Genomic DNA, 23,659 nt, shown 5'->3' on the forward strand with positions numbered 1-23,659 from the left:
AAATAATTTCACTGCCAGGTTTGCAGCTCTGAGAACATTAATAAACTGAAATGGCTTTTCACCCTGCAGTAGCCACTAAGTAATTATAATTGTCTGTAGGCAGACTAATGAAACCAGATGTTAACAACCTAATGAGAATTTTTACCAGCCCTCTGCTCCACAGACACATCCCTTTTCTGTCCCTGATTTTCCTGCACCCAGTGCTTCCCAGAGAAGTTTAGTGTTGCTTGATAGTCAGGTAAAAACTGCTTTATTTTGTAGGAGTGGTGGTGCTTCAACTGGGCTGCTGTCATGCTGGGGTCACATCACAAAGTCCAGTTTCTGCAGGAGCTGGGGAGCATGGAGAGCTCTGATAGCACAGCATGGCAAAGCTGGAGTGGAGGATTCTGGTTTAGTGTGCCCCTGGTTTAGTGGCAGACAGCATTAGTGATTGATAAATCTTTAGTTCAAAGATAAGGTGTTGCTGTTTTGGCTCTAATCTTAGGTTGCTTTCAACACAGTTTTCCCTGGCACTTAGAATACTTTTCTCTTGCTTTCAGTACTCTGTCATTCCAGATGACCTTTAAAGGTCCCTTCCAACCCAAACCATTCCATAATTCTTTGGATACATGATGAATAGCAACATATATTTTACCCTTATTATGGATGATATTACATCATGTCTGGCCTTTTGGGGCTCTTTCTTCTCCAGGTCCTTGTGACTACACTCACTCCTATATGCTTTTAATTTTTTATGTTGCTTACCTGTTGCAGAATGAGGCCTTTGTCGGGGATGAGCCATTTGTTGGTTAGGGGAGACTTGGACACTCAATATGAGTGATAAGCAAGTTCCGTTTATTGAAGAGAGCATCAGATACTTATACAGCAAGTAATAAGCTTATGAATATTCTGTAAGCCAAGCGATCTATTGGTTAAACTGTACCATCAACTCTTTCTCATTCCTTTGGGCCTACATTCCCTATTTTTCATGTCTTTCTGTCTACTTATTATCATACCCATCTAGGCCCAAGGACACGCTAACTTGCAGGCTAACAAGCGAATGTCTACGTGACCTCTGTCATGTAGCCATTTCTTCACAGGAGCCTGCCTTTATCAGGCACAGGGAGAGAGAGTGTTGAACCAAATCGACTTCCAACACACTGGGCCAACCCCCAAAGAGTCCAGTTTGTTCTGCTGCTTCCTTCACGAACACTCGTTGCCTGCCAGTTTGCATTATTTCCATTTCTACTCAAGACTAAGGAGTTTGGGATTTTAGACTGCTATCAGTCTGGGAGCACCCATAACCTGCCTTGGGCTATTGAAAACAAAGAGTTGGCATCACTGAATCTCTGGTGTGTTTCCATCTGTAAGTTAGGAAATGTTTCCCTAAGCCTCGGTATCAGTGATCCTGGTTCTGGTTCTAACTTGTGTTTTCAACAGGGAATTTCCTGTTTTATACTCTAAAGATTGATGGGGTTTCTCTGTGTCTTTGTAGGGGATGGAAAACCAGAGGGCTGAAAGCCCATCTGTCAAGGAGCCGGTGAAGGAGAGGAACGATGGCTCAGAGGAGCCCCAGGCCACATTGTCTGCTAGCAAACGGTACTGAGCACTTTTGTCAGATGTGACAAAGCACATGACAAGCTTTACATGCCTCTTCCTCAGGAAAAACTGTCTGGCAGAGATGACCAATGCCACAGATTGTTTTCTTTCCCGACAAATGCTCTAGGATAAAAAATGTCTACTTGTGCATTGTGCTGAACACAACTTCTCTGGAGGGGTTTCCACAAAAATGGAGAGACAAACAGACACCCATTGGTGGCAGCTCAGACGATCCAGTGCAGTGGCAAGGGCAGTGTTGTGGAGGCTGTGAGAGGGCCAAGTTTCTGCTGCCTGACTTGGGACAAGTAAATTCAAACAGGGCTTTTTTTTCACCTGAGTGGAGTCTTTTTCAGATGGGTGTTTTGAAGAGAAATCTCAGTCTGGAAGCAAGATGCCCTTCCACAAAGATGCAGTTCTCATCCGTGTGGTTTGGCCTGGCTGAATCATGGTTTTCTTACCTTCAAACAGCACCAAGTTTGAGTAGTAAGGAGCAAGGCAATTACTGAACAACTTCAGTCAACAGGTGTCTGAATGTGAACTTTTTGTCTTGATATTCCTGTCCTTCATGTAATTTGCTTGATGGAAAGCATGTTTGGTTTATTTCCCCCTGTGCTGCAATCAGCATTTAAGACAGGAATTGCTCCTTGCTGTCTCTTCATGGCAGCTGCAGAGCTGCTTGAACCTGTTCTCCTCTGATAGCAGAGGGGATTTATTTAGCTCTGTCCTGCTCAGCAGTGGCAGGAAAGTGACCACATGCCTCAGTAGCACAGCTGGCATCTTCCTGTGCTCATGGAAGAGACAGGTTGATCAGGAGAATTGTTCCCAGTGGGGTTGTTAAGCTGTGAATCTGGTCTCTAGGGAAGCAAATGAAATGTGAGTGTAGTTCTGGGATGTCTGGCTTCTGTTTTTATCTCCCTTACTGATTTTCTGAATCCTTCAAATATGACCCTGTTTATCTGTTCAGATGCATCTGAGCTACTTTTCCAGATTGTCATGCCTGGTTATAGAGACATTTCTCCAGAGTGATGAGTTTCCTTATTCTAAGACACACACATCCCTTATGAGGAGGCATTTAAACTTGGCAGTAGTGTCTCTCTTTCTCCACAAAGCAATGTGACCTGTGTGCCCTGGCAGCCATCTGAAGATAGATCAGATGCATCTCATCCTTGGTTTTCCTGAGTGAGCAGTGGTGAGAATGTCACTGGCAGATTGTCTCCCATAATGATTGTCATGAGGTCCACACTGTTCTTCAGAGCCTCATGATTTTCCAGCTTGAAATCACAAAATTGGGAAAGCTGCTCAAGATGTTTTGCTCACAATTATTTGAAGGTATTGTCTGTGGCTGCAGCTCTCTCCACAGAGAGCAGCAGGCACAATTTTGCCAGGCATTGTCCTGAGAAAGGCTGTGAGAAGATCAGAGAAAAGAATGAGAAACAATTCTTATCTTCACTTGCTGCGCCTGTTGTTGTGAACACATGGAATGTGTTATGGAGATTTGTTTACCAAAGGGTGATTTCTTAATTGGACACTGGTGATGGTGTTTTGAATTCGATTGACCAATCTGGTCTGTCTGTATCAGACTGTCTGTAAGGGCGATGAGTTTCTGTATAGTATAGTATAGTATAGTATAGTATAGTATAGTATAGTATAGTATAGTATAGTAAAATAGAGTGATTGATCAGCCTTCTGGAATCATGGAGTCAATGCTTATTATTTCCTCGATGGGGATGCCATGCTATGATAATTATCACCACCAGGTCCTCATTTGGTTTTATTTTCCAGGGTGAAATCTCCCTCTGATGGACACCTCCTACCCCGTGCAAAAGCCCAGGTCACGTCACCTCCAGCTGTGGAAGAAACGGAGCTGCTCCAGAAGCTTCACCATCTCCTGGAAGCCAAGGGGTTTCAGACAAGGATGGAAGGAGTGGAACTCCTCCAAGACCTGTGCAAAACCAGCCCCCAGCTCATCTCCACTAACATTGCCCAAGTATGTAGGGTATCTTCACTGCTCCTTTCCTTTAGCTCCTTTCCTAAACCTGTAGCAGCAAAGTTAATTCAGTGTGTCTTGGCACTCTGTCCTGGCTGTTTGGGACATGCTGGTCCCTCTCACCCAGACAAATGTAATTCAGGTCCAGGCTTCAGGACAAGTTATTTCAGTCCAGCTGTATTTGTCTGGCAGGTGCCTATTGATGCTGTTCATCAGATGATGGCAGAATTTTCTGCTGGTGTAACTGCTGCTCTCTCCTACTCCCAGCTGGGTTAAGTGAAGGGAATCCAGCCCCTGAAAGCATGGCAATTGTTCTCTAGAACAAAAATGGGTTTGCAGAGGGAAGAGAAGTATCAGGGTGGGTTGGTTTAAACCCAGCTGTTTTATTTAGGAATACTTCTATATACTCCATCTTGTCTTACACAGGCACAGCTCTGGCTACTCATTTCCATCCTTGTTCCTATTCCTCTTGGTAAAGACAGTGCTCACCCTTCTTGGGGGTCTGTTTTTCTCTTTGGAAAAGGAGGAAAACAGCTAAGGACTCATCTCTGCCTTCTCCTCCCAGTAGCTGCTTTTTCCCTTTTTCCAGGGAAAGGTGCCTGATAATGAGGCTGTCAAGGGACTGAACCTGCTCTAATGAGAGCTGTACAGCACATTACATTTCAGAAGTCCACCTGTTACTTAGAGAAATTGTCTGGATCCTGGAAGAGTTGATCAGGGCCCTGCTCTTCTCCAGACCCTGGCTCTGAGACAAACAAAAGAAAACTTAGATCTCCTCCAGCCATAGTTTTGGCAAAATCATAATTGCCCTCAGTACTTGAGGCAACTGTATAGAAAACCAGGCATTGTAAACATCTCTTTCCATTCAAAGCAAAGGTAGTCTTTAGCATTAACAAATGGAATTGATTTAGTGATTTATAGATGGAGAAAAATACCATAGGAACTATTCAGTCCCCAGCCAAACCTCTTAAAAACAGAAGAAAATCTTTCACAGCATGAGGCTGTGCCACCATTCCAGTGAGTGGCCCACAGGAAAACAGTGAAATTGTCCAAGCGAGTGCTGACCTGACAGAAAGGATCACTTTCATCTTTGACATTGCTGACTGCTACAGCCGCTCTTCAAACAGGGGCATTTGAATCCAGCTTTCACGTTGCTTGTTCTCTTCACAGATTTTTGAATATTTTGTCCTGAGAATATCTGACAGCCATAAGAAAGTGAAGCAGAGGGTGCTGGACGTGCTGGCTGAAATCACAGGGGCCCTGAATGATGCCTTGAACCCGGTGATCATTGGTTTGGTGGAAGGAATAACAAAGAACCTGAACTCAAAGGATCCCAGGGTTCGTGGGGCAGCTGTGAAAGCACTGGGAGAATCCATTGCTCATTTGGGTAAGGCTGAGCCCTGGCAGGGACTCTCCTCAGCTTCGTCTCTGTCTCTCCTGCACAAGAGAGCGCTGAGTGCCTTGGCAGCTGCTCTTGTCTGTGGAACACTGCAGCTGACACCCACCAGAGGCTGTGCAGGTGCAGTCCTTATGCACCATCCCCAACAGGCTGGAATGGGATCAGCATTTCCCAACAGTGCCAGGAGCCCTTGGCTCTGTGCTGCTTGTCTGAAGAGCAAGTCCTGGACTACAGCTCTGCTACAGTTCAGGGGCAAAGGGGGTTTGGAGTTTGCTTGGGCCCCATCTGACTTCCCAAATGAACAGCTTTGCTGTTGGCATGAAGGGACACTGACCCATCAGAGCTTCTGCAGAGCAGCCACCTGGGAGGCTCTACATCAGAGGCATTAGCTGCCTATTTTCCACTTTTCTTCTTTGTCTTCTGTTTTCAGAGGGGAACTGATGATTCACCAAGTCCATTTCTTTAGAACAAACAGGTATAAAACCAGCTGTCAATGATGCCTTGTTCAAAATGTTGTTTTGCATGGGGCAAGATGGCCACAGCAATTAACTACATAGGCAAGGGCTGCTGTAAATTCCTTTGCCACACAGATTTATGTCAGCTCTGAGAATGCTGCACTGGGAAAATAGGGCTGAAAAAAGGAGTGTTGAAGAGGCAGGTCTTCAAGGGGAGCTTCCACTTTCTCCTCCCCAGCTGCTCTGTGAAGTCAGGAACTGCCTGACTCAGTGCCTTTCTGTGACCCAAGTATGGGGCTCTTCCTTTGTGCTCTGGGATGCAAAACCTTTTCACTGCTTCCATGTGACTGAACTCTTGAGGTCCCTGATGTGAAATGTTTTAACACAGCTCCTGCTACAGCAGACAACTTTGGATTTACAACTGTGAGAGGAGAGCTTTTCTTTTGGAATTTAAAACCCTGCCAAGTAGGCTGGAAGGAAAGAAGAAAAGGATTCAAAACACAGCAGAAATGTACTTTATTTTATAAAATGGGGTTGGCCCTGCCCTTTCTCCTATGACCTGAGCAAAGTGAGCAGAAACGTGTGTTTCCCTTGTAGATAAAGTGTCCCTGCTGAAAGAGTTCAGCTACCAATGGAATCACCTGAGTGGCCAAGCCCTGCTGGATGTCACCGAGCGTATCACAGGTTTGGCCTCCCCTTCTGAGCCCAGAGCTCTTCCCAGGGAGCATTTACAGGGAATGCCTGTGAGCAGACAGCAGAGCAGCTCCTCCAAACCAGGAGGTGCTGAGCGTGTCCCTGCTGCCCCATAGCCAAGGCAGGTGGGTTTGGCAGGTTTTCCCTGGCTGCTGCAGAGCTGGGCAGCACCTGAGATGGGGGCAGCGCTCGGCCTGGGGCTGAGCTCTCACTGGGGCATCTCAGAACCACCTCCAGCAAAGGGAGGGCTAAAAATGCCCCAGCTGGCTCCTCTCTGGGGAGCTCAGGGACATCTGTGATCTTTGAGGGGAAATGGTGGCCAATGCTGTTTAAGGGCATCCCTTTGTTTTGTCCTCACAGAATTCTTGTTTTTCTCTTGGAAAGTTTTGAGGCTGAACCGTGCAGAGCCTGGGGGTCACAGCTTAGGCCAGAACTCAACAGAGGTACCAGAGGCACGGGTTTAGTGCAAGGCAGCCTCTGGGGCACAGGGACAGAAGCAGAGTGCTGAGGCTCCCTGCCTGTGCTGTCAGAGGGGCCTTGGACTGAGCCTTTCAGGGTGTGCAAACAGTGTCTGCCTGTGTCAGCGCTGCCCAAAATGCTACAAATGCAGCTGATAATTGATTCCTCAGTGGAGCTTGCTATGTCAGCAAGAGCCAAGGAATGGAAAAAGGATAATCTCAATGTATAATAGAGAAGATGATTGATAGCCTTGCTTTAACTGGGCTAAATCCACTGCTAAATATGCCAACATCTTTGAATGCAAGGTTTAATAACTTTGTGTCTTCATTAGGCATCTCAAAAGCGCATGTTCTGAGATTGGGAATGTCAAAGGCCCTTTAAAGAGCATTTGAATAAAGTAGATCTCCAGCAACAGGGAATTTAGTTTAGCAGTTCTTTTGATCTCTTTTTCAAATAAAGGAATTAGCCATAAATTAGGACTACTTTAGAAAAAGCCGATATTCTCTCTGAGATTTAGTAGGAACAGACAGCTGTTCCTCACATTCAGTAGTCACCGATGTCTTTAATTGCATTTAAACTGAAATGAATTCCCATTTTAAAATGGGTACCATAACCCTTTCCCGCTTAGCAGAATTGGTTTTGGGTACTTGCAGGAGCTCTTTCAATGTTGATGTCTGCTGGTGGATTAACAGCATAGAGAAAATGAAGTCTCTTCCACCACAGAATATTAAATGGCTGCTAGATAACATTTTGTCTGATCAGAAAATAAGAATGGTCTCCAGAGCATTTCAGGTTTTCATCTCTTAGCCAAATCTGCCTGTTGCAAGGAGCCTATTGGTAGTAAGCTTTTGTCTATGTTTGATACAGTTCAGTTAAGAAAATGGGCAGAGAGATTTCAGAGACAATGGGAGAAAACACTCGTGTTTTGGTTACCTTTCAGTCCCCTGTGTAGCATTTCTCTTTCTCTATGCCCCTATTTGAGTGGACATTATAAGAAAAAATGCCATTAAGACTGAGAGGGGAAATGGCATTAAAATGTGGAGATGCTCAAATACCACAGGAATGGGGTCTGGGTAATTGTCTAAGACACCCTGAGGTTTGAAGCAGCTCTTTGTAGGAAGCCCCAAAAGCGTTCTGCCAAAGAAACCAGCTGGCCACTGATGTTTCTCATCCAGCTGTCAGGCAGCAGCCATCTCTGGTGGGCTGGAGTTTTGAGGTGTGTTCTAATCCTGCCCTTTGCTGTGTGCCACTGAGCACAGGGAAGAGCCAGATTAGACATTTGGCACTTGACATCAAAGTTACAAAAATGGAATCATCCCTTTTATTAGAAATCTCTCCATTTCCTCTCTATGATGCATTTCCAAATCTTCAGTGCGGGTTTAGACAACTTCTTAATGGAAATCAAAAGCAATTGGACATTTCATTCATTGTTCATGCAGAGATTGTGAAATAATTTAGTAAAGGTAGGAAGTCTGCCGCAGGGACAAGGCTCTGGTTGGAGCAATTAGTGCTGAGGGGTTGGTGGTTCTGTTTCCAGGATGCTCAGCTGCTTTGCCCGTTTCTGGACCAAGGGGCTCTGGGTGCTGTTTTGCTGCTCTTGGCCAGAGAGGCTGGCAAGAAGCAGAAGCAGAGGTAGATCCTTGTTGCAGTGAGGCTGGTGGGTAAGGAGCTGTGTCTCTGTCCCGGCAGTGCTTGTGCAGGGGGTTCATGCCAGGAGCCCTGAAGTCGCCCAGCGCGACGCCCTGCCCGTGCTCTGGCCCTGCCTGGAGAACAAGGCGCTGCCTGTGCGGAGCGCCAACGTCTGCACCGTGGCCACCAAGCTGGCCTCTGCCCTCTGCAAGGTGATGGGCACCCAGCTGAAGGAATGTGCTGCCAGCAAGCCTCCACATGTGCGGGAAAACCTCCCCAAAATGCTGGGCTGGTGAAGGCGAGATGTTCTCCAGAAAGCTGAGGAAGCACTGAGTTGGAAACCTCTGGATTTGCCTTTTGAGCTGCGCCAAAAATGACAAAATCCTAAGGAAGGGTGTGCATCTGCCCCCACTCTCTCCATCACATTTCCTAGTCATGGCATGCGGGGCCTGAAGCAGCTCCAGATTGAAGACAAGATGAAGGGCAATCATGGCTCAGCCTCACACAGAGGTGAGGGGGGAGCTGGGCCAGTCTCTGCTGGCAGGAAGGGTCTTGTGGCAGCCCAGAGAGGCCGTGCACATTGCCAGGGAACAGCTGTGCCCTGCACGTGCCCCTGCAAGGAGCTGTGCTGCTGCCAGTGCCCCTGGAGCTGTGGGGCTGCTGAGCTGTGGGGCAGGCAGAGGAGCAAGAGGGTGCATGTGCAGCTGAGTCATTCCTGGGGAGCACAGGGCTCTGGACTCCCTGCTGTCCCAGGGCAGCCCAGAGGCCAGGCTGGGCCTGTGCCAGCTCTGGGCAAGTGGCTCAGGGTTTGCCCTGGCCTGCCTCAGTGTCTGCCAGCAGGAGCATGTTTCCCTGTGCAGCTGTTTAGACATTTCCAGGAAATGTGTCCCAGGAATTATGTAGCTTCAGATGCTTTAGGTTTACATGGTGGCCTCTGTTAAAGTTTGCCTCTCTGTTAAACTTTTTGTCTCCATTTTGCAGATCTGGCTGGTTACAGTCCTACCGAGAAGTTTTCTCCGGACACTTCCGATGTTCCCTCACCCACAAAGTCCTTGCCTCCCGTCCAGAAGAGCTCTCTTTCCTCCCAGCTCAGGAAGAAGCTGCCGCCTGTGTGAAGAGTGTTTGAAGAATAGGATTGATGCATTAGGCTTGATAGTTACAGCTGTACATACGTTCTGATCTTTAGATGTAGTTTTGAATTAATGTCTTTTGATTTTGTCTTTAAGTTTTGATGACATATTTTTAATTGTATATATTTTATTTTGATGATGAAAAACAAAAATAAATAAATAACATTTAAATAAACCAGGAGGAGAATGTGAGACCATGACCTGCTAGCCTAGAGATTATGGGAGTGCAGCTCATTCAGTGTGCCAGTGTCTCACCACATTCTTTCCTCATTGGGCCTCTCCTATTCCTCTTTGGCCATGTTTTCTTTGTGTCATTTGTGCTGCTGTTTTCAACTTCTCATTGTAACAGGGCCACACCTTGACATGTTTGGGGGACAGTGGATCCAAAAGATCCTGTATAGTCAAAGGTTTTCTACCTAGGTGTGTTCTGTGCTCACCAAAGGCCTGAGCAAAGAAATCAAGAGAAGTGTGCCCAAATCCCAAAGCTTTGCTCCTTTGCCATCTCCCACAGATCTGGCTCACAGGTGTCTTCAATCACAATTCCATAGGTAAGAAGAAGTCATGGATTTCACTGGGAAATGATGCACTGCTTTGGCAAAGTCACCTGTATGTATATTTACCTGGGACAGCACTCCAGCTGTGTTTGCACCTTGTTTGCAGAAGGATGAGTGCCCTGGGAGGCCAATAACAAGTGACAAGGGCTCCTCAAATCTACACTGCAGCCTGGGTGCCATTCAGCCCAGAGCTAGGAGATCATTTGTTGCCATGGACCAGTGCTTGCCAGTGGAATGAATTCCTGCCCAGCTGGAAGAAGCAATTCTGGATTCAGCTCCAGCTGTTGGTGGTCTGCATGATCATTGACAATGATGCCCTTCCAGAAATTATTCTGCAGTTTCCTTTCATAGTCATTTGAAGCTTTTAAACTTCACATTTCAATTTGCTTTGCCTTAGGGAAAAAGACTTCTGGGCCCAGTGCAAACTGTAACCTTTTGGCAGCCAAGTCCTCAAGGTTGCCAGCTTCTGATGTTACACAATGTCACCTGGCTGAATGAGTTTGCTTAGCTCTGGGTCTAGTCCTGGCCTAGTAAAACAGTTGGTAGCTCTATACCTTCCTTTCTCTTCCTCCCTCTTTTTCCTTATTTTTCCCTTTCCCCCCAGTTCCTCCTCAATGCATTTTGCTGTGGTTATTCAATAAAGGTACATTTGTTTTGGTTATAGCAGCAACTCCCTGTACCGTGTCGGTGTTTTTTGCACTCTGAGATCAACCCACAAACTACCACAAAACCCGTTTGTAAGGACAGATCGTGACACTTGTATACATACTATAGAAACCTTCTATCAAACCTTAAAAATTCTCTACAAATTCATTTCCAACATTACTGGGCCTGGCACCGCCCAGATCTGGTGTTTGCTGCCACCACCAGTGCCCAGATCTGGAAATTCCCTTGTTCTGGCAGAGCCAAGTCCAGCAATTTTCTGGTAAAGAAAGTCAAAATCTGGCAATTTCCCAGTGCTGGCACCAGCAATGCCAAGATCTGGTGTTTGCTGCCACTGCCCGTACCCCAGTCTGGACATTTCTTATTCCAACACAGCCAAGTGCAGCAATTTTTTGGAAAAAGAAGACAGAAGGCAGCAATTTCCTGGTGCCAAGACTGTCACCACCCAGACCTGGTGTTTGATGGCACTGCCCATGCCCAGATCTGGATATTTCCCTGTGCCAGCACAGCCCAAGTGCAGCAATTTGCTGGCAAAGAAAGCAAAACCAGGCAAATACCTGGTGCCTACACTACTCCGATCTTGTGTTTGCTGACACCATCAGTGCCCAGATCCGGAATTTTTCAGATGCCTGCACAGCATAATTCCAGCAATTTCCTGGCACAGAAAGTTAATATTTGGCAATTTCTCAGTGCCAGCAAAACCCAAATGCAGCAATTTTCTGGCAAAGAAAGCCAGAACTCGGCAACTTGCTGCTACTGGGTCTGGCACCGACCACATCTTGTGTTTGCTGCCCCAGTACCCAGATTTGGAAAATACCTGGTGCCAGCACAGCCCAAGTCCAGTGACTTGCTGGCACAGAAAGCCATAATTTTGATATTTGCAGGTTCTGGCTCCAGCACCATCCAGCTCTGGTGTTTGCTGGGACCGCCAGTGCCCAGATTTGGAAATTTCCCGATGCCTTCACAGCCCAGGTCCAGCAATTTGGTTTTAGCTAGCTTAGGCAGAGAAGTTCCTCAGACTGTGGCTTTCCTTTTTTCTTGGAATTGTTTAAACCTGCTCTGGAATGAAAACCCAGAAAAACACCGGCAGCAGCTCACACTTCTGGCCCACTGAGCTCTGGGACGCTGCATTCCAGAACCAGAGGGACTTAGAAGAGACCAAGTGAGCCAACTACAACCCACAAACAGGACTTTCTGAATTTGCCATCTCTTCAGCACTGTCAGAGGTTTTATTTAATATTATTCATTTTTCATGCTTGTGATTACTTTACTTGTGAAATAAAGTGGGGATTTTTCACTTTTCTCAAGGGAGGTCTTTTCCTGAACTAGTAGGGGGAGGGGCCGCTTGAACTTGCTTTCTAGATGGACCCCTTTTGGAGGTTTCCTCCCAAAATTTGCCCTAAACCAGCACAGTCACAATGAAAATTTCATCAGTGGCGGAATTTCCTGGTGGAAAGTCTTGTGACAGAAGCTTGACCTTGCTCTCCATGAGAGATTCTTGGGAAGAGCAGACAGAAGATTCCTGGAAAACTGAAACAGCTTTCCAGAAGGGAAATGAAAATGAAAGAAACAATCCAAGATGTTTCCCTCTATTTCTATGCTCCCCTTTTCCATGTTGCATCCCAGTAATTCCAGGTGCACCTCACCTCTGAGATCATTGACTTAGTGATTTTTAGATGGTCTAAAATCCCATGAGCCACACACAGTTTTCCTTCCCCTGTTTTTACTGGAAAGCAACACTGGAGATGTAAGTGCAGTGCTGGGCTCAGGTAGGAATCCTACCCCAAGGGAAGGTGGCCCGACAGTGTTTGACCCTCAGCAAGGACAATGCACAGCAGCAAGCGAGGGGATCGCTGTGCCAGTGCGCAGGAGTCAGGGCTCTGCATCCGGGCTCAAGGCTGCAAAGTTCCCGTGTTTGGGCAGACGGAGGGGCTGTCCCCGGGGCGCGCGGGGCTCGAACGTGGGGCTCGTGGGGCGAGCGGGGAACAGACACGGGGACGAACGGCCCCGGTGCTTCAGTTGCAGCGGCGGCAGCGGCAGCAGCAGCAGCGGCGGCAGCAGTAGCGGCGAGAGCAGCTAAGCAGACAGTTTAAAACACGCTTTCTCCTATTTTTCTTCCTCTTTCTCTTTGTCCCTTTCTTTCTCTCTCTCTCCCTTTCCCGCTGTCGGGAACCCTTCTCCCGGGGTCCCGAGTCCGGCGTCCCTCTCCTCTCCCCGCCTCCCTCTCCCCTGCAGGGCCGGGCCATGCCCCCGGCCCGCCCCCGGCCCCGGGCGGGGCTGCCCCGTGCCCGGCCCCGGCCGTCCCGCCGCGGTCTCGCCTCCGCCCAGCTCTGGCCGTACTGGCGGTGGCGCTGCTGGGCGGGCATCAGTGCCTGGTGCGGGGGCGGCATCGCCGCCCTTCGGCTCCGCCTGGCCCGAGCCCGGCCCCGGGCCCGAGGCAGGGTCCAGTCCCGGCCCCGGCCCCGGCTCTTCCCGGGGCTCGCGGAGGACACATGCGGCGCGGCCGCTCCCGCCGCCTCCGCTGCGGCTTCCCCGGCTCGAGCTCCGTCGCTCGGCAGCGCGGCCGCCGGCCCCGAGCCTCCCGTGCCGCGTTCCCGGGATCGAACACCCGGGCATGGCCGGCCCGGGGCGGGTGAGGGGCGCTCGGGGGCCGTCGCTGGCCCCGGGCCGAGCGCTGACCGCCGCGTCCCGCCCGCAGGGACGGCGCAGGAGGCCCTGCAGGAGCGGCACCGGCTGCGTTCGGTGCTGGGGCGCCAGAGAGCCTCGAGAGTGCCCAAGCTGGCCACTGTGGAGGAGGAGGAGGAGGAGGAGGAAGAAGGCCCTGGAGCTGCTCCAGCACAGGAGAATGAAGAGGCGGTGCCGTTCCATCCACCGCAGGAGGGTGAGTGGCAGAGCTGGGCTGCAGGACTGGAGCCTGCAGCCACCTTGGCCCCATGCCATGCCATCCCATCCCATCCCATCCCCTGGGAAAATGCCCATGGACAGGATGGAAGAGGGGCTGGGCAGACACCCCGCAGGGGCCATGCTCCATCCCCTGGGGCGTCCCGGGGCTCTCCCTGCCTGGGGAGTGCAGGTCTGGGCTGTGTTCTCTGGCCTCTCCCGCAGCCCCTCAGCTCTGGCTGCGCTCGCTCTTTGCCAGATGCAGCCCTGGAGCGCACACAGGAGCAGGAGCGCAGACGTGGCCGCTTCTGCAGCACAGCGCAGGTACCTGCAGCCACCCCCACCTGGGCTGGGCCTGCTGTCCATGCTCAGCCCAGCACCGTGTGTGCAGCACTCCATGCAACATCCCCGGCTTCTTGCCCTTCTCCTACAGCTCGTTTGCGATTTCATCAGGAGCATTTGGCAGGAAGAGACCAGCACCATGGGCACTGGGCTCAGAGCTCGCTCAGAGCTCCTCAATCATGAGACCAGTGCCGCCCTGCTGGATTTGCTCCTGGAGAAGGGTGTTGCCAGGCCAGAACAAGTAAGCAGCTGGGGCCAGGCTTCAATTCCCCCATGAGTCCTGTGCATTCCCCAGCAACGCCTGGTGGTCCCTGGGAGCCTTTGAGGCCATGGCAGTGCGCTGGGAAGGGAAGGACTTCTCTGGGGACCCTGGGGACATTGTTCCCTCTAGCAGCTTTCCAAGTCTCCCCGTGCCTTCTCCAGGTGCCCGCCATGGTGAGGTACATTCACCGCTGGCTCATGGCCAATGATTCTGCCGAGCACAGGCTGGACAAGGCCCTGCTGGATCTCACCGCAGCACACCCGGGTGACGCAGTCGTGACGCTCCTGCGTGTGGCCCCGTCCTGTGACAGGTATGGGGCCCACCTGCCCAGAAGGCTCAGGCCTTCCCAGCCCATCAGCCTGTACCACCTGTCCCAGGTGTCTGAGTTCCAGGGCCCTCTGGCTGCTGTCTTTCCCAGCCCTGGCACGTCAGCCCCCGAGCCTGCTGCCATGCTGCCTTGCTGCCCCTAAGGGCCCTGTCCCCACAGGGCAGTGGGCAGAGGCAGAGCCTGTGGTCAGCTGGGCCCCTGGGGATGCCCAGGCCACGGTGCTGTGTCTGAGACCGCCCCTGAGACAGAGCTCTAACCCTACAGAGCTGCTTTGACCATGTGGAAGACCATCATGGGCTCGCTCAGGACTGCAGAGCCAGTGCAGCTGATACTCCTGGATGTGCTGGGGAGCTGGCCAGAGCACAGCATGTGCACCTCTGATAGGGACAAAACGGGTGTCTTTGGCCTGGCTGTGAGTTTCTGACACTGGCCTTTGCTGGCCCCAAGGCTCCCTCTCCAGCAGCTCTCCTTCCTCCTTCCCCCACTGCATCTCCCTGCCTCAGGCGCTGGCCTGAAACCTGGCCCAGGGGCAGCTTCAGGCCCACCAGGCCCTGTGCTCCGCCTGCCAAGGTCTCTCGGGGCCTCTCCCTGCTAAGCTTGGGCCCCACCACACGGACACCTCGGCACTGAGTGCTGTCTCGGGGGGCTTTGTCCCTTGCAGGCAACCGTGGTGATGTGGAAGATCCTTCAGGAGGCCCCTGTCCCAAGAATAGTGGCTCCGCATTTCCCCCACCTGTTTGTGCATCTGCTCTTCCAAGTGTTCTTCAGCACAGAAGAGATGCCAGAGGAGGTTGATACCTTCTGGAAGCAATGCCAGGAAGAGCACGGCCTTGCCACCAGCCCCAACAGGTGCTCCATGCCACTCCTCCTGTCCCTGCCACATGGCCTGCGAAGGAGCCAGTGCTCCCAGTGTGACTTGGGCTTTGCTGTGCACACAGGTTTGCAGTGCAGACCCTGAAGTCCCTGCTCTGCCTTCTCCAGTGTGAGCAGGTGGTGGTGTCAATGGAAGGCAAGCGTGGCTGGGACACGCTGCTCTGTGTTGATACCCATCACTCTGCCGTGGCTCTGCTGGCCGGGTGAGACACCCCCTTCTCCTCATTGCTCCTGGCATTTGTGCCCTGTGCCCGGGCTGTCCCACACAGTCCCCGTGGCTGTGGGCCAAAGGGATGAGCGACAGCAAAGCAGACTGGAAAAGGCTGGGAAAGGGGGTGCCCAGGAGCGGCCACACCTCAAAGGGCCCAGGTCCCCTGGCAGTGGGTGGTGGGGAAGGACAAGAACCATGTGAGTCAGTGCTGGGAGAGGCTTCCCCCCCCCCCGCCCCGGCTCAAGGTCTTAGTGACACTTTCCACCTTCCAGGGAGATGCGCCATGCATCCAGGCCCTTGTGTAAAAGGATCTTATGCTGCCTCCTTGAGATGCTCAGCAAAGAGATGCCATACTGGGATTTCCCTGCCCTGGCATTCCTTGTGGAGGTGAGCCTCAAGGCCAGCATGACCTGGCTGAGCTGCCTCCCAGCTCTCTGCCCTCTTGTTGCCGCAGCCACCTGGGACGGTGCCCGTGCTCTGTGCTGCTGCCTGGGCTCAGCCCCGTGCGGCTCCGGGCTCCTGCCGGCCGGCTCCCCCGTCACTGCCCTGTGTCTTGCAGGTCCTCGAGTGCCTGGACTTGAGGGAATGCAGGGACAGCATCATGGATCTTGTCTTGTCATGGCACCTGCAGAGAGACCGCGCAGACATTGGCAGCCAGCTGCTCAGGGCCCTTCTCCCGCTCAGGGACCATTCCCCGCTGGTGAGAAGGGGGCAGTGGCTGAAGCCGTGCAGGCAGCGTGGGGCTGGGCAACGCAGTCGCTTGGCCTTGCCTGGCCTTCGGGCGCTGTGGCAGTTGCTCCCAGCTCTCCTGCCTCCCGCTTCAGCTGCCCCAGTGCTTCAGGACAGGCCTTTGGCCTCTGGGCCCTGCGGCAGCAGGGTGGCCTTTCACAAAGTCGTGTTCCACACAGGCCGAAAGAATGTGGAGCCTGACCAAAAGGCTCGTGGAGCTCCTGCGGCTCAGGATGACCACCATGCTACTGGGCTATCTGTTCCTGGATAACGGTGCCCGCATACCCAGTCCCATTGCCCTGCATTTGGCTAAGGTGTTCCTGCCACTCTTTGACCACGTAAGGCTCTGTGCCCCCAGCCACGGCCACTGGCTGCTGCCTGGACACTTGGTGCCCCGTGCAGATGCAGGCCTGTGCCAATGTGGGCCAGAACCAGCTGATGCTGAGCTCTTGCTGCCTTCCTGTTCTACAGGGTGATAGCCAGGTGCAGCAGTTCTCCATGATTGTCTTTCACACCTTGATTTCTGCATTAGAAGAAGAAGGAAAAAAGCCCCTGATGACACAAGTGTGGCAGAGCCTGCTCCCACTGCTCTTCCACTGCCATGATGAGAATCTGCGTGTGGCACAGGTGAGGACTCATGGGCTGCTGCTGTCCCCCTGGCAGGGGGCTCGGCTGCTTCCTGCCCTGCACCTGCTGGACCGCAGCCTCCTCCAGGCTGCGGCTCCTGTGCCCTGGGCTCTGGGGCCATGTCCGCATCTCTGCTGCTCTCCAGACTTCTCGGGAAACGCTGCTTTGTGCAGTCAAGTTCCTGAAAAGGAAAGCTCTTGAAAAAACTGTGAAGAAAGAGAAACTCTCCAAGTTCACTGAGCTCCTGGTAAGGAGGGCCGGCATGCCCCAGCCTCACCCTGGAGAAGGCCCTGAGGGCGGTGCTCAGTGTGCAGGGCTGTCAGCTGTGCCCCTGCCTGCTGCTGCAGCCAGAGGCCCCGCGGGCTCTTCTCCAGGCTCCCGTGCGCCCGAGCCGGGTGCCCATGGAGCCCTGGCCCGGCGGGGCTGCGGGGCGGGCCGGCACCGCGGCTCCCCGGGCAGCAGGCGGCCCTCTGCCCCGCCCCTCGGGAGCCCTGGCCGAGCCTCAGGGCTGTGCGGGCAGGGGAAGCCGGGGCTGGGCGCAGGCAGCACCCGGCCCAGGGGCTGAGCCCGCACCAACCCTTCCCTCCTGCCGCTCTCTGCAGCTGGCAGAGGACAGGAGCCGAGCGGCCGAGCACCTGCGCCGGGCCCTGCGCTACGTTGAGAGCCCACAGGAGCCCCTGCGAGAGGCGGCCATCAGGTTCATGGGTGAGTCCCGAGCCCGGGCTGCCCCTCCCCTCCCCGGCCCGCCGCAGCTCGGCCCCAGCCCCGCCTGCTGCCCCGGCAGCGCCAGCCGTGCCCTGGGGCGCCGTGGAGCCCCGCCTGGCCTGGGCATTGCTGCTGCCGCCCTCTGGCAGCCGTGCCCTGGGCCGGCAGCGTGCAGCAAGGGCCGGGCTGAGCCCTGCCGGGCCAGCAGCCCGCGTGGCCACAGCGCCGGCAGTGCCGCTGGCAGGGAGCTGTGCCGCTGGGGCCGTGACAGGCTCTGTGTTCACAGGCATGGCCGGGCGGCGCCTGAGGGGGCAGCAGCAAGAGTTCCAGCTGATCTGCACTGGTGAGTGATTGAGGGCAGCGGACTGACCGTGGGGGCTGGAGGGGGCAGCTGCAAGCCCTGCCCCGGCTGCGGAGGGCTCTGCTCCCATGGGCAGAGCACACGGAGCTTTCAGGGCCCCGTGGGCCATTGGTGGCCAGCAGCTTCGGGCTGATCCCCTTGCTCCCTGCTCCCTCCTGGCCATGGCAAGAGCCGGCTGGGATGGCCCTTGCAGGGGGCTCTCCTGGGCTCCCCGCAGATCTGGCTCTGACCGTGCCTCTGTTCCTCTCTCTTGCAGCCCTGGAACGCCTGACGGAGGACAGGAGCAGTGCCGTGTCGCAGCTGGCACTTGAAACACTGCATGTCCTGGGGGAAATACAGCGTGGGCGATATTCCACCATCCAGAGGCTGCAAGATCAGCTGCACAGGGCATGGAGGGCCCGGCCTCGTCTGTCGGGGCTCGGCTGGCTGTGCTGCCGGAAGACTTAGGAGAAGAGCTGATCCTGGAGGCTGTCTTTGCTGGGGCAACCTGAGCCAGGGGTAATTTTCCTTTTCTTTAATATTTTTCTGTTCTTCTTTTCATTGTTTTATCTATATTGAAAATAAATAAATTATAGGGTATATATAATTATATATATTATTATAGATTATAGATTACTGTAAATAATTATAGAATGTATTATGATACACAGACTGCCAGGAGCTTTTCTTTGCTGCCCAGGGTCTGCAGGGCAAGAGGCAGGAAAGGGTGGAAAGGGTGCTTGTGCTCAGCAGCACAGCAGGCTGAGGGGTCCTGAGGCCCTGAAAGGGGGAAAAGGGTGCTTGTGCTCAGCCAGCTGCCCAGGCGTGCAGCGGCCCAGGGGAAATGGCCAGAAGCCCCTTGTCCTGTGGTGGTTCTGCTGAAGCCTTTGTGCTGCCCACCGAGCGGCTGGGCAGGGGCCGGGGCTGCGGGGATCCCTGTGAGAGCGGTGCCTGGAGATGGCCACAAGCCCTGTGCCAGGCAGGAAGCGCCATCCGTTTCCTCCTGCCCGTGTGCTGCTGGCTGCCTTGCTGAGGGCTCCCAGGTGCCTCTGGATGGGGCTGCTCTGGAGCGGCTGTGGGGCTGCAGCGCTGCTGCCGGGCAGCTTGGCCGTCTGGGGCAGCCCCTGAGGGGCTGGGGCGCTGGCAAGCCCTGGGCAATGGGCTGTCAGAGGCCACAAGCAGCCCCCTGGCAGCCGCCTTGGTCCTGACAGAGTTGACTTGCAAGAGGGATCCCGGGCACTGTGGAACTAACATCATCGGTGTTGTGGGAAACCCAAATGCAGGGAAATCTCAGACCTTTGGTCTTGTCAGCAAAGCTTAGAATTAAGCACAGGATTTGATCTGAGACCTTGGAAAGGGCTTCCAAACTTAGGTGCTAGAAGCGAGAATGCAGATTTCTAGTTTCTAGCAGAGACACGGGGAGGAATGTTGAAGTGGAGGAAAGTTCAGAGTTTTAGAGTCCAAGATCTAGAAAAAATAAAAGTAGTTACAATGGAAAACAAGAACCTTAGGATGCAGTGCTGTAGGTTTGTGTGTCATAGCATGATTGGCTAAGGAAGCTTACACTGTAGCATGAGTCCCTAAGACGAAATATTGAAGGGTTGGCTCCAAACCACAAATATCTTTGTTGGCCGTGTCTTCTTGGCCAAGAAATCCTTCAAAGCTCTTGTAACTACAAGTCTTGCGGCCCTGTGAGCCATGCGGTGGAGATGTGAGCCAAACTCACCCTTCCTGTCTGTGTAGAAGTGAAGAAAATGCAATGGCATCATGTAAAAAACTGAGAGGTGTGCTCTCTAGCTCGTTCCAAACTCCTTCAACTCCTGCAGAGTGGGATTTAGCTACAAAGAGATGACAAGGACCCTTAGTGCTGCCTCTTTGACTCCAGAGCAGTTGTAGAATCTTTCACATAAGCCTGTGTAGATATGTGCCAGAAATGGATCATTGGAAGAAACTTTCCCAAGTGACTTGCATGGAGGTTTGTTTGAAGGGTATTTGAGGAGAAAGCCTCCCAGCTGGGGTCTGGGCTTTGGCCTAGCTGTGTCCCCTGCTGATTGTCAAGTGTGCCATCAGCAGCAGGGCTTTCTGGGCTAAAAATGTCATCAAGTCACTTGGACTTGCTCTTTTATTGCCTCTAAAAGCTGGACACAATTTTGGGGCAAATTTGGAGACCGCATCTATGGGTGGATGGAGCTCCTAGGATTTTCCCAGTTGCTGGGAATGGTTCTCCAGGTCCCTGGAGTATCCATCCCATCTGGTTTTGCTTGTCGTGGTTCCCTGACAGCTGGGGCCCTGGGCAGAGCCCTGAGAGCCTGGTCTTCCCCCAGGGAAGGAGAAGAAGCCCCTGGAGAAGCTGTACCGGGTGGGGATGCTGCTGCTGCTGCTGCTGCTGCTGCTGGAGACAGCGAGGATGACATCAAGGATGACAAGCTCTTCCTCAGCCTGGCCACGGGAGGCTGAAGGTGATGCACTTTGATTCTGGCACCTTCTTCAAAGCCAAAGTCCACAGGGAATTTGCAGATGAGTCCCCAGCCAGGGAAATTCTGCCAGATTTGGGCATGGCCCAGCCTGGCTGGGAACCAAAGGCTCCCCCTTTGCTGGGGCAGATGCAACTCATTCTTCAGTGGCTGCCCAGCTGCTTTTGGCAGGGCTGGGGCATGGGCTGGGGTGGGTACGAAATGGGAGTGGGCTCCTGGCCCTGCCAGCAGCCCCCAGCACCCACCGTGCCCTGGGCTGGGGCTGGGGCTGGGGCAGCCAGCCCGACACAAACAAACCCCCATGGTGGGAGCAGAGGTGGGGCTCCAGAACCCGTGCTGGGGCTGCTTTGCTGTGCAGGCAAGGAAGGGCTTGGGCTGCTCCACTGCCCTTGTTTGCTTTGGGGTCACTGTGATTTTGGGGGACAGTGCAGGGGGGAAGAGAGAAAGTGTGGGCTTCCCACAGCCATGGCTGGGTTTTTCCCTGGCATGCAGGGGTTGGGCCTTCCTCAAGGCCCTTACAGAGACAAGAGTTTTTACCGTTTTACTTGTTTTCCCTTTTTGCATCTAATCTCTTTTCAATAATGTGTTGTTTGTTTTAGCAGAGGAAATGTTCCAGGTGATCCAGTGTGGATGGGGAAGTGCTGGGGAGCAGCTGTGGCGTGGATGGGCCGTGCCCTTGGAGAAGGCTGAGGCCATGGTTTGGGAGCAGCTTTTCTTGCAGCCATGGCTGGCATGAGGTGGGTCCCTGTGTGCTTGGCAGGGTGGGATCAGAGCTTTTGGGAGATGGCAGCGAGCACAGGAGCATCCTGCTCTGGGCAGCTACTGAGGGCTGGATGTGCCCTGGCTGGCTGCAGGCTGGGCACATGTCCTGCCCTCCTCCTCTGCTCCCAAAGGCAGCAGGGATGGGCAGCTCTGGGCACAGCCAGCATGGCCTGGGCACTGCAGGCCTTGGCACAAGGGCACGGGAGCCCTCAGCTGACAGGCACTTTCTGCTTTCTCTCCTTGCAGCCGGGCTCTGCGGGTGCTGAGGCTGCTCTGGGCTCTGCCAGGGCTCTGCTGGGCTCAGCCCTGGGCCCAGCTGGGCTGGCTCTGCCCTCACATTGCTCTGACAGCTCTGCATCAGACGAGCCCGTTGCGAGCACAGCGCCTGAGATTTCTGCTTTGGCAGGTGAGTGAGACACTGCTGCAGGCCCAGAGATTGCAGCTGGGGACACACATCCAACTGGCAAGGACCCAAACTCTCCACAGTCCCGGCTGAATGCCTGGATCTGCACAGGGTGTTCTGTCTGTCCCATTCTTCCTTCTTGATTGGCTGGAATTGTGCAATTGCACTTTCTTCCTCCTCTAGAAGTGCCACGAGTGGGCCAAAGCTGGCGAGTGGGCCGTGCTCCTGAGGCAGTGCAATCTGGAGCTGGTGGATGGAGAATTGCCCTTCTGCACTTCCAAACCAGAGCAAAAACCTGTCAGTGGGACTTTGTGTCTCTAAGAAATCCCTGACAGTTTCAAAGGGAATGTGCAGCTCATTCCCAGGCTGAGAAGGAAGGTAATCTTCTAAAGGATTTGGGCTTTGACAGAGTTTCCATTCCCAGTCCTGCTTGGAGCTGGAAGGGCACAAAGCAATTTCCTCTTGCTTCAACCACAATTTAGAATAACAATATTGGAAACAATCCCCAAAAACTTTTTAAAAAGACTGCTGAGGTCAGTAAGATGGATCCATGCCATCAGCACATTTACAAAGTAAATAACTGAGTTCTCTTTCAAAAGATCAGTTGCCTCTTAATTCAAAGTTAGAGATGATTTTTCACTGCACACTTGGGGTTTTTTCTTATCTTTCACATTTTATATAGTTTTTGATTACTTTTTCCTTTTTTTTCCTTTCAATAGAAAACATGTCCTACAAAAGGAATGTCTTTTGCTCCTGGTTCCCGTGTGGAGCAGCTCCCTTCCTGCTGGCTGAGCTGCTCAGGGAGAGCCTGGCAGCTCCTGGCCCTGCAGGGCTGAGGCTTTTCCCCGTTGCTGGGCACAGACTGATGGAGCAGCACTGCTGAACACGGGCACACAGAGGCACCAGCAGCAGCTGCCTTTGGCCACCTGAGGCTCCAAGGCCCAAACTCTGAGCAGCCAGGGCTGGAAGAGACTGGCAGGATCTGATCCCTGACTCTGGGCCAGGGCTGCACAAATGACCCCGCAGCAGCAACAGCAGCAGCAGCAGCACATGGAGCTGACTTTGAGCACAGCCCCTGCCCCTCTTCCCTCCCGTGTGCAGCGGTGTCACAGCAGCCTGAGGCACCTGGGAGCCCCCAGTGCCAGCAGGGACTGGAGATGGCAGCCCTGGGCTCCTGGAGGCTGTGCAAGGAACGGAGCTGGGCACTCCCTGTCCATGGGGAGCTTCCAGATGGAAAAGGCTGCTGTGCCCAGGCAGCTGCAAGGGCACAGAAAGGAGGCTCTGGAGCACTGGATCTGTGCCAGTGCCACAGTCCTGGGCAGCAGCCAGCGAGCCCTGGGGGAACAGAGGGCACAGCAAGAGGGACAGAAGCAGGCAAGGGCAGAGACTGGAGAGAGCCAGGCCCGGGAGCAGGAGCAGCTGCTCCATTGCACACTTGGAGAAAGCTCTTGGCCGGTACAAAGCAGTGAAAGGCGTGAAGGGCAGAGAGCAGGCCACAGCAAACAAGCTCCTGTTTGCACAGCCTCCCCTCTCCGTGTCCCAGAAGGAATTGCATGGACTGTGTTCTTCTCTCTGAGCCGTCTCGTTCAGCATGAGCAGCTCAGCACCAGGAGCTGAAGGAGCTGAAGGCTCAGGCCACAGGAGCTGGGCAAGAGGGAACTTTTGGAGCAAAGTAATGCTGCTAAAATAGCCCCAGCTGAATGCAGGGGATAGAATCATGGAATCACAGAATCCTTTCTGTTGGAAAAGCCCTCTGAGCTCACCCAGTACAGCCGCTCATCCAGCAGTGCCAAGCCCAGCACTAAACCACGTCCCTGAAGTGCCAAGGCCTGGACACCAGCCCTGAGTGAGGCCTGGACAGCAGGCCCTGAGCCAAAGGTGGCCTCTGGATGAACCTTCCGAGCAAAGGTTATCTTTGTATCTGCTCCCTGACGAAATATGCATGGTCATTAGCACTGAGATAGATGTAGCCACTCCTTAGTGAAACATGTATTGACCTTTGTGTATTTAGAAGCCAGACAAGGCCATGAAATCTGACATCTGGCTATATTTGAGGCTGTATGGTCAAAGTCAGCTCCCTTGGTTCCTCCTTGAGCCCTGGCCAGGCTTTGGGAGGGACCCAAGAGGAGGATGAAAGCAGATGTTGCCCCACTAGCAGTGCTGTCAGTTTGTTCAT

At 53.2% G+C, this 23,659-nt stretch overlaps 1 long non-coding RNA gene and 1 pseudogene across 1 annotated transcript; one reads left to right on the top strand and one right to left on the bottom strand.

Annotated features, from left to right (window-relative positions):
- The window catches only part of LOC131560141 (zinc finger protein 850-like), an 886,257-nt pseudogene that overhangs the window by 52,605 nt on the left and 809,993 nt on the right, over positions 1–23,659 (bottom strand).
- Positions 14,264–15,090, top strand: LOC131559729 (uncharacterized). The gene is made up of 3 exons (XR_009274917.1): positions 14,264–14,341; positions 14,624–14,771; positions 15,021–15,090. It is a non-coding gene; the product is annotated as an uncharacterized LOC131559729 (long non-coding RNA).

The sequence above is a fragment of the Ammospiza caudacuta genome, chromosome 7 (genome assembly GCF_027887145.1).
Source record: "Ammospiza caudacuta isolate bAmmCau1 chromosome 7, bAmmCau1.pri, whole genome shotgun sequence".
Classification (NCBI taxonomy): domain Eukaryota; kingdom Metazoa; phylum Chordata; class Aves; order Passeriformes; family Passerellidae; genus Ammospiza; species Ammospiza caudacuta.